Here is a 17,807-nt window from a genome sequence, read left to right as displayed (position 1 = left end):
AGTATCATTGCTGTTATGTTGATTATAAATGTATTTCAGTTTACAAAGAAGGATCAAAGGAAAAAAAATCAATTCCTGAGATATTTAAGTTATATATGGAGCAATAGGTTTTATCCAATTTTTACAGATAGTTATTTTGTAAACTTCTAAACTCTGTGTATGCTGTATTAAGATTCTTTTTTCTTTTAGTTTTTTAAAATATTTATTTACTTGTGAGAGAGAAAGAGATGGTATGAGCTGAGGAAGGGCATAAAGAGGGGCAACACAGAACCCGCAGCAGGGTCCTGGCTCTGAGCTGTCAGCACAGATCCCAATATGGGGCTCAAACCCATGAACTGTGAGATCATGACCTGAACTTAACTGACTGAGCCACTCAGACTCCCTTGCTGCATTAATATATTTTTTAAATGTTTTATTTATTTTTGAGAGAGAAAGAGAGAGAGAACAAGTGGGGGAGGGGCAGAGATAGAGGGAGACACAGAATCTGAAGCAGGTTGCAGGCCCTGAGCTGTCAGCACAGAACCCCACATGGGGTTGAAACTCCTGAACTGCAAGATCATGACTCTGGAGCCAAAGTCAGACACTTAACTGACTGAGCCGCCCAGGCGCCCTTTAACATTCTTTATCAAAAATTTAAAAAATAAATAAATCAAGAGACGAAATTTCTAAAAATATAAAGGATAAACAAAAGTTAATTAAAACAGCAGTAACTTTAAAGCACAATTTTATTGGGAAAAAAATGCCAGTTTTCCCCCTTCAGTGGAGTGGTTTAGCTGTTTATGTAGCCTATATTCACTGCATACCTGCAAATTTCCTGCCTGACTCTGTACTCTGAAAGGTCATCAAAAGAGAGTGGTGTTTCAGATAACAATTCTGAAAGCTAAAAGGGAAAATGTACATTTGCACCTTGTATACTGTTTTCACCAATTACATTTTCAGTTCATTTACATTTTCATTCCTACTAGTTGTGGTATTCTCAATATGAATACTGAATGCCTTTTACTTAAATATATTTAGCTTAGTATCTTATCATGGTGCACTTTACATTGAAATATCTAGATAATTAAAGTTTTAATGGGTGATTTCTTAAATTTATTAACTACATTATCATGTTATGTACATTTTAATTTACAACCTGAATTAGGAGCTTGTATTATTGTCATTAAGAAAAATAGGAAAAGAATACTAGCAATTATAAGCAGTATGAGTTGATGTAAGCATTTTTGTTAGCCCTGAAGCAGTTCTGATAGTTTTATTGTCTTAATCAACTTAGTCAACTCTCTTTATAGCTCTTTGGAGGTGGTAGTTTTGAACACATGCTAGGGTGTTAGTTCACTGCTGCCAAATTAAAAATGATAATTCTCATGCGTGAAATAACTGTGTGGACTAATGACCAAATATCTTTATAATGTGAGACACTATTGCAGCAGGTGGCCAAACAATTATACAGCATAACATAATATATCCCTAAAGTAAAGAAAAAATAAAGACACTTGGATAGAATCAAAACAAAGGCATTAAGAAGAAAATATATGTATAGATAGGTAGATAATACACATCAATAATACAAGCTAAAGATTTAATATTTTATTTTAAATTGTAAAAATACAAACTCTATCCTAAATGTTCAATTCCATGGGAATATATGTTTATTGGGCATGCAAGAGAAAAATGAAAATGTGATTAAAGAGCCAAAATTATCAGAGCCCTTAACCTTGTGGAGTTGGTAGTCAGTTTTTCAGAGGATTTACCTGAAACTGTACCACTGGGTAGAAAAATTCTGAAAATTAAGACTGATTATGGCAGATAAATTCCTGGAAAGAGTGATCAGTAGGCAAGGTGTAGATTATGAAGTGTATTTATGCTTGATTTTGAAATTTATCTTGAAGACAACACCTAATAAGCTCACATTACGTGGCTGTATCATTCTTTCAGCAATCTGGAGGTTGTGTTTGAAGAAAGCAGATAGATGGATTATGAGTTTTCTGTAATAATCCAGATTTAGTTTCACTGTAGGCAATAGTGAAATAATGGCAGTGAAAGGGGATTTTAGACCATATTCAATTCACTTATAGAAATTAGATGTACATGATTTTGTGACAACTTAGAGAAGGCATTAGATTAAAAAAACAAAACAAAACTCTAATGTAATCTACCAGATATTACCTTGAATACATAAAAACAAGAACAATGCACTCACTAAGTGATCAACTACTCCCAAAGGAGAAATTGTTATTAAGGATAAGAAATTAAGTATAATTTAGAATCTCGGTTCTGAGAGAGAATTCTAAGGGACCAATAGCTTTGGCACCACCTGGGAGTTTATGAGAAGTGCCCAATTTCAAACTCCTTAAAGATCTGTTGAATCAAAATTTATATTTAACATAATACCTAGGTATTCCAAAATCACATATATGATTTAGAACATGTTAAATTTGAGCTGCTTATATTACACCAAGTTTGAAATCAGAAATCTAAATTATGAATATCAATAGAGAGTGTAGAATGGCAATATAAATTTGAAACACATCAGTAGAGATAGCCATGAAAAGAATTAAATTTTTCTGAAGAAAATGTACAGAAAAGAAAATATATTGGGAACTTTAACATTCAAAGAGAAGTTTTATGAAGGGTCAATGAAAGAAGCTAAGAAGAAAGAGTCTCTAAAAGGAAACTGAGATTACAGTAATGCCATGTAATTCATTTTAAAGGGAGGGAAAGAGAATCTTAATAAGATTAATATTTTCACTAAGGAATAATATAAAAAAAGACCTACTGGATATGGAATCAGAGAAACGTTGGCCCACAGTGCAAGAACTTTGAATGAAATAATAAAGTCAGGAGACAGATTACAACAGGTTGGGTGAGTGGTAGGTGAGGAAGAGAATAATGAAACTATTTTGTGTCTTCAAGGAGAGAGTTAAAATGGTGGTTAGAAGTAGTAGGAAATCTGTAAAAATGTCCCCCAAGGATTCCAACCCTAGTATACTACTCTCCTCTTGAGAGTGAGCTTGTATTATTGATTGGCTTTAAAAATTTTGCTGAAGCCATGAGATGTCATCATGAGATTATATTACAAAAAGACTTTGGTTTCCATTTTATTTTTATTTTTTTTTCCATAATATTTTATTGTCAAATTGTTTTCCATACAACACCCAGTGCTCTTCCCCTCAAGTGCCCTCCACCATCACCACCACCTGTCTTCCCCCCTCCTCCATTTTAGGCAGACTTGCCTGCCTCTTGCTCATTCCCTTTATGGCAATCCGTCTGCCATTTTGTAAGCTACTTGTCAAAGGATTGAGCTCAGAAGCAGAATCTAGCCGTAGGAGACCTTGAGACACGTGTGGCCCCAATCGATCTCTTAACTGCAGACTCTTGAGAGACCAGACACAAAACCACCCCAATTAGGCTGCACCCAAATTCCTGACTAACAGAAATTATCAAGTAACAAAGGATTGCTTTTGCTGCTGTTTTATTTATTTATTTATTTATTTATTTATTTATTTATTTATTAGAGAGAAAGAGCATGAGCAGGAAAAAGGGGCAGAGGGAGAGAAAATCCCATGCAGGCTCCATACTCACCCAAGAACCCAGTGTGTGTCTCCATCCCACGACCCTAGGATCATGACCCGAGCAGAAATCAAGAGTCAGACACTTATTTGACTGAACCATTCAGGAGTCCTGATTTATTTTTTTAAGCCAGTAAGATTGGGGGTAATTTTTATGCAACAATAGATATTCATTAAAGGATAGTAGTTATAACAGATAAGACAGATTTGGGTACCTAGAATTGAGATGCTTCCCTAATGTTATGTATTGTTTATGTTTGTAACCAGATAGTGGACATTGAGGAGAGTGATTGTAAAGACCTAAAAGTGCATTGAATACACATCATAGAACATAAGACTTTGAGAAACCTGTGGATGAGTGAAAAAAGAGTACTGAAAAGAGAAGGAAATGCAATCATTGTTGGGAGAAATTTAATATACATTGTCATCTGCAGTTTTACAGAAAGCAAAACATATGACTAATGACCTAGATGATCTACCTAAGATTTCAAAGCAGTGTTGAAGGTGCTGACTGGTTTATTCTTGCTACTAAGAGTAAACTGTTAGAGGAGAGAAATAATTTGAAAAAAAATTACTAAAAGAAGGAGACCAGGATTGATGGTTTTGAGAAAAAGAAATGAAGTGCTAAAATTAAGAAAGGACTTCAGCACAGATGAAATCCAGGGCACTACCAGGAAAATATGGTATGAATTTGAAGCTGAAGGAGTGACTGTGAAATCTTTTATTAAGACCTCAGAAAGATCAAAGGTGGTGCCTCCCAGTTCTGTTCAGTCACATAAAAGGCCCTTTAAAAAGATTAACAGTGTGCTAGCCAGGCCCTCTTAATCAAACAACAGGGTCTCTATGAAGTGTAAGAGGTTACCCTCAGCCTTCTCGATAGAAGCTGAAAGTAGAGATAGACTTCTATCTAAGAGATTTATTGTTGTGTCTTTTATCTAATGGGATGAGTTCCCAAGAGATGTATGAAAGACCCACAAAGTCCTTTTAACACTTATATATTACCAGAAACATTACCAGATTGAACTGGAAAAGTGTTATTGAGCTCCCCTAAACATCTATAGTCAGAAAGCAGCTGTGGGGAGCCTGGCATAGTGGGTTAAGCTTCTGACTTCAGCTCCGGTCATGATCTTACAGTCCATGGGTTCAAGCCCTACATCAGGCTCTGTGCTGACAGCTCAGGGCCTGGAGACTACTTTGGATTTTGTGTCTGCCTCTCTCTTTCTGCCCCTCCCCTGGTCACACTCTGTCTTTTTCTGTCTCTCAAATATAAATAAGAAATAGGCTGTGAACACTCTTCAGCTGCAGATGTGTCTTTTTTAAGAAAGGGAAAATGACTCCAAGAGCTCAGAAGGCCAAGGTCTTGGAAGCCCTTATGCCCTCAATCTAGCCTGACGCAACCAGGGCCTTCTTGAAGTTGGACTGCGACCTTTTGTGAGAATCTAAGCAAGAGACACTGGATTCCTGACCCACAAATACTGCGAGAGAATCCAAGTGTGTTTTTTAAGTAGTTAAATCTTGGTGTAATAGAGAAATTACTTGTAGAGAGAGAGAGACAGACATTAACAACAATTTGTGTAGACGGGAATTGGAAGGAAAAGCAAAAGTGTGGATGTTTGGATCAGCCTTGGTTTTGAGATGTGGTATTTCTTTCCCGTGATAAAGAGGAAGTAATTATTAATTTGGGAATTGAGTTTGAGAATACGCTTTGTGAATTATCTCTATGTTCTGGAGAAAATGAGATAAAGTGGCCTTCTGTTTAAAATAATTAAGTTGAATTTGAATACAAGAAATCTGTAGGGAATTTGAAAATTATCAAACAAGAGACAATACAAAAAAATGGTCAGAAAGTGCTGAAGGCAAAACATAAATTAGGGCTAATATATTGATATTGTAGGATAGATAGAATAGAGGTCATTGAGATGAATAGTTTGCTTACATGTAGTTTCATGGAAAAAGAAGAATGCGTTACTTCACCATGGGTTCTTAATAGTAGAAGACTCAAGTAGAATAGGGACAAGATATTTTGGATATTGTCAAGCAACTATTGAAGTGATGAATTATTGGACCTACTGCAAATAAGAAAATGCACAATACCAAAAGGACTCAGCAGATTGTAAGGAACTAGTAGAGTCTAATACCTGATATACTTGGATCTGGGGCTTAAGAAATGGAAAGGAGACTGTGATTGTGAAGTTTGAGTGTTCAGAATGTGAAACGCATGGTCTAGCCATTACAGTGCATGATAAATTAAAGAGAAAGTGCATGTCAGTGATTCAGTATAACATAAGGCATAGATTTTATGGGTTACAGTGAGGGTGATTATAGATGAGAAACCTGTGCCAAAATGCTATGGAGGATGACCAATCCCAGAGTTTAGAAAATATGTGATTAGTAGATATAGCAACATCTGGATTAGATATAGGAAATATGTTGATTAATAGTATACTTTGTATTTTGCCAGGACAGTTTACTCCTAGGACAATAGTTCTAAATATATAACAAAATTTGATGCTACTGAGATGCTAAAATATCCACATTTCACAATATTCCCTAGGCCTAAGAGAAATAATAAAAATAATAATAAAAAGTAATTTGTATCCTAAGTGATATTTATTATAAAAATATAAGAAGAATCTCTATGTTGTACCTTTATAATCTTAATAATATGCATTTTTGAAATATATTTTAGTATGTTTTATTGTTATGAAAACAAGAGGGAGAGAGAATTTGAAAACAATAGAGAGAATTTGGAAAATGAAGAACTTAAATGTAACAAGATCACCTATCATGTCTACATTCAGAAATGAGATTCTCTTGATATTATAAAATATTTTCTTTTAGCTTTTCATTCACTCACAAACTTAAACCCAGAAATGCACAAATATACATATTGTTGTTATATATTCAGTTTCATATCCCACTTTAAATGATCAATTATAACAGTGCCATTTAAAATATTAAATTAAATCATCGATATTTTCCTACATTGGTATTTTCCAACAGCTGAGATCCTTGTTTTTTAACAAATTATGTTTTTTTATCATATGGCTTATCCTCATTTACTTATTTTCCTATTTTATTAGAAGTAGAGATGTTTCTATTATTATTTTATTTGAAAGTAATATAAGAATCCTAATTTACACATCTTTAGGTGCAATACTATTTTTTATAAATATTTTTTTAAATATTTTATTTATTTTTAATACAGAGAGAGACAGAGCATGAGAGGGGGAGGGGCAGAGAGAGAAGGAGACACAGAACTGGAAGCAGGCTCCAGGCTCTGAGCTAGCTGTCAGCACAGAGCCCTACGCGGGGCTCGAACCCACGAACTGAGATCTGACCTGAGCCGAAGCCGGACGCTTAACCGACTGAGCCACCCAGGCGCCTCTAGGTGCAATACTATTTTTTAAGTTAAATAGTGGAAATGTGTTTGTTAGGTTATGATTTTTTTCCTTTTATTGGAGATTAGATATATGCCACTGAATTGGTATTATAAATGTGTTGCCTTGTATACTCGTCGACTTTGTAATCGTGAAATTTTCTCAATTTTCCCTATTATTGAGTATGTAGAGTACATGCAGTCTTGTTATCTGGCACCATAATTACCAGTGATTTTAGTCATATAGAAAAAAAATACCTAAAGAATCACGGGTAAATGAATTTAATGTAACTCAACACATATTAAGTTACATCAAATTTTGAAAACATATACCTGTCACCTTCACGTCTAATGCAGGGACTTGATTTCAGCAGGACAAGGTGTTGGAAAGGGGGAATGAATGTGAGTGGAAGATAACAAGAACTACCGGAACCCCATGAGCATCTGTAGGTACCCACATAGGGACCGGACCCCAAACCAGTTCTCACTAACTTGATGTGGATGTTCTATAGGAGAAACTGACACTCTTCTGAGAGCTAAACACACACTCGACCCGGGAATCAGAGTCTGAAGGAGGACTGGAGGAGATAGAACTGTCTGTCACAGGCTGAGCTGTGTGCAACAAGGTAAGTCTTGAATAATTAACAGACCATGAATGTGACTCAGCTAAGAAAGTGTCCGATGACCTTGACCTGACCTTCTGAGCATAAAAAAGTGACATGGCTGCTGCTTTACTGCAACTCTCTAAACCTAGCTCTAACATGTTTCTTGTGGACTACCCTAACCAAAATATACAGCAGAGAGAGTCCTGGGAAACTCAGTTCAGCTGCGCAAAGTGGACATTGATATAGCCACCACATACAATCAAAGTCTTTTCTTTCAGATTATTAAGTGTTCTTAACATTATTGTTTTCTCACATAAAGCACACCTTCTTTGACCTCCAATTTTGATTTAAAGGGAATGAGTATTCAACAATACTTAAAAAATAATTCAAATGCAGAACATTCTTAGACTTTTAAAATATATATTGTCCAATATTTTATAACTTTCTTGTCCTCCTCTCAAAATGGCATCAATGATTTTTTAATGTGACATTATTAGGTTATATAAAATTACTTAATTTTGTTTCCACAGAAACAACAATGCTCTTTCATTTTCATTTATATTTTATAGGTGTTTGTGATTGTTAAACAAATGAAACAATTATAAGAAAATGCACTGCCAGTCTAAACAGACTTGGGAACAATACAGCGTAATGCTGTTAAACAAGCAGCTCTTTTGGTGGGAGGAGAAGTTCCTGACCATAACTGAGAGTGACTTATTAATCGCTAATTTTCAGCCTGCCTTGGGCACCCACGGTCAATATATTTTATGGATCAAACGGAGACATCGGCTAATGTGCTGTGCCTGTTAAACAGGGATCTGTCAAGAAATCAGCTCCAAATTTACACCAACTTTTATAATTACGTACAATCTATTTTATAAAAGAATACGCGTGCATATATGGACATGCTTACATACATAAATACACACAGTTATATGTATGCAGAGAGATAGATAGATACATAGATAACATGGTAAATTAGAAAAAAAGGCCCTGAACTCTATTTATAGCTATATAGTATGCTGGAGTTCGCTCATATTTGCTTTCAAAAACATATTTTCCCAAATCCTCATTGTCATCATATTGGTGACTTGATTTGAGGCATAGGGAGAATATTTACACTATGAAATTGATAAGTACTATGAATATGAACTTGGGAGAAAGTCATTATAGCGGAAAAGCCAGTTCTCAAACTTTTGCCAGCACAATACCTTCTATGTGTATGTGTGTGTACATGCATATGCACAAATGCATACCTCCAACTATTTTAGAACTATGGCAATATATATGAAACATTTCATTATTTTAAGCCACCCCCTAGCATACTATATTTATTTGTTTCTAAGATGTAGAGATTTTATATTTACTTAGAGCCTATAATAACTACTGTTAGCCTCAGATCTCTTTTCCCTTTGGTGTTATATAAATAATAGTATGTCTTATGGTCAGCAATATTATATCTTCAAATTTTTATGCAATATGACACGTGTATTGTATGGTTAGTCATTCGATTTTTGCTGAATTTTTAGTTTCTTTTCTTTGAGATTGCAGATGCTACAATGAATTATTATTATTGTACATTCTGATTTGGTCACCTGCCAAAAGCCTACCAGTTAGGATCAGATGGCTGTGGAAACTCCCCTGGCTTACTCCAGCAGAAGCAGCTCAGAGGTTAAGGCCCACACCTCTCAGGATGCCAATTGGAACCCTGGTGAGAAACGAACTGAGAGTTGAAGCAACAGTCAGTGGCAGCCCAGAAGCCCCAGGTGACTGAGCCCAAAGAGTTAGGTTGGACCCATCTGGAAGTGCCTAAAATCTGCTTCTAGTAGGCCACCTGCCTACTCATGGTGGCCACCCGGAGGAAGGTCCAGCAGGATGCCCCTGTCAAGGAGGTCATTCTCACACATTTTTCCACCAACCCAGTGACTGTCTCCATCATGACGATATACACATTTGACAGGGAGAAGCTGGGAATGGACATTATTGGTAAGCAATTGGACAACATCTACCTACATCGTGAGGAGGAGAGGTACCAAAGATCAAGCTGCAGAATAAGGTTTTTCAGGAGTGTGTTAACTACCTGTGAGAGACCCAGGAGTTTTTTGAGGCCATTGGTTTCTAGGAGACGATGCTTCCAGTTCCCAGTTGGGAGGGTTCCTCGCCCCCAGAGTTTTATTGTCTGAGCCAAGTCTCCTTGATGCAGCCCCAGAATCTGGAGAGGGACAAGGACAGCTGCTGAGCACTAACCTAGAGCCAGGCAAGATGGACCTACAGTGCCAGGTGTTCGTTCTGCCCTTATCCCCAGTCTGCCAGTTCCACCCACCTGGGAACTCTGTCAACTTTCCTAGAGAGTTAATCAAGCAGGGGTAGAGGTCCAGGTCTCAGGTGGTAGAGCTGCAGCATGCTGCTGCCCAAAACCAGGAGAGAGAAGGAAGAGGACCAGAAATGTGAATATATACCTGCCAGTTGCTGTGTAACCACATCCCCAAAGGCTGCCTCCTTTAAGGGGCCTCTTGAGTCTGACAATGGCGTGGAGTCAATATTGCCCAGCTTCTTCGGAGGTCTTTGCAGAGGGACTGGCTGTCTTTCCAGCCGCTGGCCTCAGGAGGGCAGAAGTTGTTGCAGGATGAGAACCTGGGCTTCAAGTGTGAACTGGTGCTTTCAGCTCTCCTGACTTTCTCCTGGGACACAGCTACCCTAGAGGACATGGAGGCCAGGAGAGCCTCCTATCTTGACGCTCCAGCGTCCGTGGGCCATCTAGAAGCGCTTGTGAAATAAAAGCCAGGTTGGCTTCACAATAAATAAATACAAAATACTAAAAATAAAATAAAACAAAATAAAATCATAAAATAAAATCGTAAAATAAAGACTAATAATATATTCATTATGAGGCTAAAATTGAAGGTTAAATTTAAGCAAATAGACAGATTAAAAGAAATAGAATGAGTAGTTCAAGGGCATTTTCATCTTAAATCTTGTTAGATAATGTCAATTTTATAGTCTGAAAAAATATTATCAGATACTCTTGCAACAGTGGCTATTAACATCATATTTAGTTTCTATACAAAATTTGTTTTAATGAATATTTATTTCTTATTATAGAAAGCACTGAAAAAGATATACACTAAAGTGGAGTTTGTATTATTTTAGGGCATGAAGAGCAGTGTATAAGCTAAACAGATAAGAACATATATACAAAAAGAAGATAATTTAAATAAGGTTGTACAATTTAGAGTGGATAATGGCTAATTTAAACTGTTGGGCTCCTAAGATGAATGACAAGAAGGGACCAGAGAAGAAAAGAATCAAGGAAGAATATTTTCTATCTGGAATTCCAAAAATGGAGACAGTATTGATGTTAAAGATGTTAAGAAGGCTAGTATGGCTGGAACATAAAAGGTGAGTAGGAGAATTATGTAACATGAAATCAGACAGGCAAATATGAAGATCAGGATAAGAAGTTGGGATTTTATTCTTTTTTAAATTTTTTACTGTTTTTATTTATTTTTGTGAGAGAAAGAGAGAAAGGATGTGAGCCAGAGAGAGGCAGAGAAGGAAAAAGACACAGAATATGAAGCAGCCTTCAGGCTCTGAGCTGTCAGCACAGAGCCCAAGCAAGGCTCAAACCCATAAACCATGAGATTATGATTTGAGTCGAAGTCAGACACTTACCCAACGGAACCATCCAGGCACTTTAAAGAGTTGGGATTTTATTCTAAGGGTAGAACCATTGGAAGGTTTTATACAGAACAAATATTTAGGAGTTCAAATTACCACTATGGCTTCTAAGAAAAGGAAAGGTAGTAGGAAATCAAATGTGAAGCAAGGGAAGACAGTTAGTAGTTTGGGTTGCCTTAACGAAATAGCAGAGACTGAATGGCTTCAACAACATAAGTTTATTTCTCACAATTTTAGGGGCTGGGAAGCCTAAGATCAAGGTGCCAGTCTGGTCATGTTCTGGTGAGAGGTCTCTATGTGGGTTACAGATGGTGCCCTTCTGGTTATGTGTTCACATGGCTGAGAGAGGAGAGAGCAAGCTGACTGCTATCTCTTTTTATAAGGGTACTAATCCCATCGGGAGGGCTCTGCCCTCATGACCTCATCTAAACCAAATTATCTCCCAAAGAGCTATGTCTAAATATCATTACACTGAGGGTTAGAACTTGAATATATAGCTGGGGCTGAAATGGAGGTAGGAGAGGACAAGACAAAATTCAATCCATAGCACTGAAAACAACTGCAATAGTCTGAGTGAGAACAGATGGTGGCTCAGACCAAGGTCATATTGAAGGAAGAAAGAAACAGCATCTCTCTGGAAGTGGATCTACTTTAATGTAGAGGTAAGAGTGGTCATTACTAGATCAACTGTGGCTTGAGGAAATTAGATGGTTGAACCATAACTCCAAGATGTCTGACTTGAGTGATCAATAGTAATGCCATTTATGAATATGGAAAATTAAGATTTGGAAAAAAAAATCAATATTTCTGCTATGGCAAACTTGCCTTCAAGCTTCTGAACAAAGATACAAATTGCAAAATCAAATAAGTCAATGAATTTATGAGTTCGTATTTTTTTGGAAAAGCAGGGATATAGTCTGGGAAAACAGAACATGTAAGTAGTGTATAATGTTAGGCATTTGGATAGAATCTCCTACATAAATGTATAAATAGAGATAAGTAAAAAGTTCAAGACTGAGTTAAGGCTAAATACTAATACTCACAAGTTGAGCAAATGAGGAAGGTCCAAAAATAGATACTAAGGGAGGTTGATGAAAGAGAAAGAAAAATGGGAGAATATGGAGTTAAGAAGTCAAGAGAAGAAAGTACATAAATGATGAAATTAAGATCCACTGTTTTGACAATTTAAATGATGTGCTGACAGTAGAAGTCTTAAATCATAAATAGAATATGAGGTGGGGAAATGAGGATGCTGAATATGAACAACTATTCAAATAATTTTAGCTGGGAAAAAAAGGGAAAAAAGGGGGTATATAACTAAGGGTAAAGCAAGGCCAGAAGATATTTTTATCTTAATTGGAGATAATAGTACATATTTATATAGCGATGGAAATTATGGCATGGAGGAGAAGAAATCAAAGATGCATGAAAGAGAATAATCAAAGGGCATATGTTGAAAAGACAAAAATAGATGAGATCCAGAGCAAAGCAGATGCCATTGACAGGACCAGGACACGGATCTGTAGAAACAGGGCTGAAAGCAGAGGATATATATGTAGATGGACGGAGACTGAAGATTAGGTGTGAGGATGAGAGATTTACCAAAGGATATTCGTGTAGAACGTTTCCATAATTGCAAAAAGTTTCATTATACAGCAAGACTTTTAATGAGTTCTATCATCCTATGATTATAGAAATATCTTCTATTTTCTGTTAAAATTTACCTTTTACATTTTTTATTTTAAACTTGAAAAGTATTTTTATACTTGATATACTTTAGTAAAAAATTTGATTTTCCCCCAACAGTTAGCCAATTATTTTTTTTAATTTTTCTTTATTTATTTTGAGAGACAGAGAGAAAGTACACGAATGGAGGAGAGGCAGAGAAAGAAAGGGAGGAAGAGAGAATTCCAAGCAGGTTTTTCAATGCTAGCACAAAGCCTAAACAAGGCTCAAACTCATGAATTGTGAGATCATGACCTGACATGAAGTTGGACACTCAATAGACTGAGCTTCCCAGGCACCCCAAACCAATTGTCTTTAATCTATGTATTGAAACCTCAACCTTTTCCCACTCCATTAAAATTGCAACGTACTTATATACAATGACACTATTGTGTGTGTGTGTAGGTTGCGTATATGGCATACATGAAATATTATAACTATAAATTAACATCTATTGTTATATTTCAAAGTTCTTGTGTTTGATAATTGATTTGTCCTCATATCCATGTTTATTTTTTATTATTTTTAATTATAGTATAGCATGCCAGTTAACCTGTCATTATTTCTCCTAATCAAAACGTTATTGAGAGGAGTTAAGATGGCAGAAAAGTAGGGGGTGCCTTGGTTTTCCTTATCCCTCAAACACAGCTGTGTTGAGGTCAAATTATTTGGAACACCCAGGAAATTGATTTGAGGACTGGCAGGAGGATCTCCACAGTTGGAGTAAGACAGCATGTCAGGCAGGTCTTATTTTAACAAATCAAAGCACACCTAGTTGAAGATCTAAACACTCCACCACTGGAAGCAGTGAGGAGCTCTACAGAGGACTGAGCAATGGAAACAGCAGCCAAAATGCAACAGCAGAGTGCACACAACATACCCCAGAAACACTTTCTGAAGTGCCAGACCCTGGACAGTGTATGCTTCTTTTTAATATAGTATTATTCTCAGGTAGAGGAAAAATAAAAATCTTTTAAAACATGCAAAAGACAGGAGCTTAACAAATGACAAGGTGGAAAAATTCTTCCCAAAAGAAATGTCAAGGAGAAATCACAACAAGGGACTTATGCAAAACAAATATATTTCAAATATATCTGAATAAGAATTTAGAACAACAGACCTAAGATTACTACGTGGGCTTGAAAAAAGTATAGAAGATACCAGAGAAACCCTTACTGCAGAGAAAAAAGACCAGAAAACTAACCAGTTTGAAATAAAAAACACTACAACTGAGATGAAAAAATTGACTTGATATAGTCATAATGAGAATTGAAGAAACAGGAGAAAGAATATGTGATATAAAAGATAAAATTATGAAAAATAAGGAGGTTGATAATCAGAGAAAAAAAACTATTAGGTCATAAGGGAGACGTAGAGAACTCAGTGATTTTTATAAAGCAAAACACTATTCATATAATAGGAGTCCCAGAAGAAGAATAGGGGGATAAAAGTGCAGAAAGTCTATTTGAACAAATTATACCTGAGAGTTCTTTAATCTGGGGAATGAAAGAAGCATTCAATTCCATGAGGCATAGAGAGCTCCTCTAAAAAATCAACAAAAAAGCTCAACACCACGATATACTGTAACCTGCAAAATAAAGACAAAATAAAGATATCATATGTTTTCACTCATATGTGGGTCTTGAGAAACTTAACAGAAGATCATGGGGAAGGGGTAGGGGGATAAAGTTACAGAGAGGGAGGGAGGCAAACCACAAGAGGCTCTTCATTACTGAGAACAAACTAAGGGTTGATGGGTGTTGAGGGAGAGGGGAAAGTGGGTGATGGGCATTGAGGAGGGCACTTGTTGGGATGAGCACTGGGTGTTGTATGGAAACCAATTTGACAATAGATTATATTTAAAGAAACAGTCAAACAAATAAATAAATAAATAAAATTATATTCTATGGGGAGAAAAAGATAAAGAGAGAATTCTAAAAGCCACTAGTGATAAAAGTCCTTAACTTACAAGAGTGCTCACATAGTTTAGCAGCAGACCCTGAAATTTGGAGGGCCAGAAGGGAGTGGCAGGAAATATTCAATGTCATGAATGGGGAAAATATGCAGCCAAGAATCCTTTATCTAGCAAGGCTATCATTCAGAACAGAAAGAAAGATAACGAGTTTCCTAGACAGACAAAAACTAAAGGATTTGTGACCATTAACCCAGCTGTGCAAGAAATTTTAAGAGGGGTTATTTGAATGGAGAAAAAATAGAAAACTAAAGCAATAAACACTAGACAAGACCAGATAAAATCACTAGAAACACCAATTCTACAGGTAACAACAGCACTAAAATTTATATCTTTCAATAATCACTCTGAATGTACGTGGACTAATTATTCCAATCAAAAGGCATAGGTTATCACAATGGATTATAAAAAAGATCTATCTATATGCTGCCTACAAAAACAACTTTAGACCTAAAGACACTTGCAGATTGAACGTGAAGGGAGGGAGAACCATCAATTTGTCGATGAATGGCAAAGAAAAGCTGGAGTAGTCATATTTATATCAGACAAAATAGATTTTCAAACAAAGACTATAACAAGAGATGAAGAGGAGCATTATATCATCATTAAGGACTCTATCCATCAAGATCTAACAATTGTAAATATGTATGCCCCCAACATGATGGCCACAAATACATAAATCAATTAATAGAAACACAAAGAAACTTATTGATAATAATACAATAAGAGTAGGGGACTTTAACAGCCCACTAATATTAATGGACAGATCATCTAAGCAAAAAATCAACAAGGAAACAATGGCCTTGAATGACACTCTAAGCAGGAAGGACTTAACATATCTTCAGAACATTTTATCTTAAAGCATCAGAATATATATTCTTCTTGAGTGCACATGGAACATTTTCCAGAGTCGATCATATGCTGGGTCACAAATCAGCTCTCAACAAGTACAAGTACGTGCATATTTTCAGACCACAGTGTTATAAAACTTGAATGACAAGAAAAAAATTGGAAATCACATGAATACTTGGAGGTTAAAGAATATCCTAATAAAGAATGAATGGGTTACCAAAGAAATTAAAGAAAAAAATTTTTAAAAACACATGGAAGCAAATGAAAATGAGAACAGGACAGTCCAAACTCTTTGGGATGCAGCAAAGGCAATCCTAAGAAGAAAATATATGGCAATTTAGGCCTATCTTAAGAGCAAAAAAGGTACCAAATACAAACCTAGCCTTATGTCTAAAGGAGCTAGAAAAGGAACAGCAAATAAAGACAGGGTTTTCATGATTTGCGCATGCTCTGTTTCCTTTAAGGAAACTCAGCTTTGTTATTTATTTGAAATTTTTATGTTGTATTATTTTATACATATATGTAACACAGCAATGGGTTTTCATCACAATATAAAATGAACAAAAACAAACAAAATTAATCAAAAGTCAAATCTATCCATGTCCTTTTCTCAAGCCTCATTAAATCTCCTTTATGCTTTGAATTTTTATTATTTATTCTTTTACAACCTTTTAAATTGAGTTGTCATCTGTGTATCTAATTCTAATTATATTGTTAAAAATAAAAAAATATATAGTGTTGTGTACAGTCTGTTTTTCACTAGGTTTATGTTTCTAAGATTCATGGATGTTGTCATATTTACTTTTTTCTCAAGAGTGTATAAAACTCCACTGTAGAACCAGTCCCCAATTTTTAATTCACTATCCACTTTATGAGCAAGTATCTTATGTTTGTTCTATTTTTGTTTTTGTTTATCATTTCAATCAATAATGTGCATGTATCTTCTTGGACATATTTAAGAGTTTTGTAAATAACATACATTGGAAAGGAATTTTCAGGGTATACACATTTTCAGTTTCACAAGAAAATATTGGTCATTTCTAAAAGCATTACACTGACTTGAATCTAATGCTTGAATTATTATAACTCCATAATCTTGTACATTGTAAAGCCAGAAAAAAACACACGATTCATAATTTATTTTTCAAAAGCATCATAACCAGGATTTTGCATTCATTCTCCCATTTACAATTCCATACTCCATGTCAAGTTATTGTTATTTTTGAGTAGAATTGTATTAAATTTTGCAATTAATCTTCCCTTGTATTTCATTCAATGCTTCATTATTTATCTGAATATTCTTTTCTGACTATCAAGACCATATTCTAGTTCTCAGTAGCTCGTTCCTATTTTATTGATTCATCGCTCTTACATATCCAGATATCTTTCTCACTTGACACTTTATAAGAATATTTGTTGGGGTGAATAACTTAAATCATATCACAGAATGCTGAATATTGTTGTTTGCTCCTTCGTTTCTTTGAATAATCTAGTCTTGACATGTCTCCTTAAAGGCCAATGATTGATCTTTGAGCATTTTCCACGTCATCCTAACTTTGTGGCAATATCCCCCAAAGCAGACCCTGCACAAGACAAATCATTGCATGCCTTTGAATCATTTCTTATTCATTTGGCAACTCAGGTAAGAGTCCAAATCTGACTCAGTTCAAGGTATGCATTTTATCAAAAATGCAACTGGGAACAATGACAGAATGTAAATAATCTTGAACAGAACTTCACATTTTAACCCAGATGTCAGCTGCCAAATAAAATCTCGATAAAGTTGATTTGAACAGGGGTTCCTGAGTGGCTCAGTTGGTTAAGTGTCTGACTTCAGCTCAGGTCATGATCTCACTGTTCGTGGGTTCAGTCTCCATGTCAGGCTCTGTACTGACAGCTCAGAGCCTGGAGCCTGCTTCCGAATCTTTGTCTCCCTCTCTCTATGCTCCTCCCCTGCTCAAGCTCTGTCTCTGTCTCTGTCTCTGTCTCTGTCTCTGTCTCTGTCTTTGTCTCTGTCTCTGTCTCTG

General features: G+C 35.8%; 1 pseudogene; it reads left to right on the top strand.

Annotated features, from left to right (window-relative positions):
• Positions 1 to 9,176: 9,176 nt before the first annotated feature.
• Positions 9,177 to 9,923, top strand: LOC115302236 (annotated as a pseudogene).
• Positions 9,924 to 17,807: the final 7,884 nt, after the last annotated feature.

This window comes from Suricata suricatta, chromosome 1 (genome assembly GCF_006229205.1).
Source record: "Suricata suricatta isolate VVHF042 chromosome 1, meerkat_22Aug2017_6uvM2_HiC, whole genome shotgun sequence".
Taxonomy (NCBI): Eukaryota; Metazoa; Chordata; class Mammalia; order Carnivora; family Herpestidae; genus Suricata; species Suricata suricatta.
Note: the sequence above shows the minus strand (reverse complement) of the source record. Positions and strands in the feature narration are given on the sequence as shown.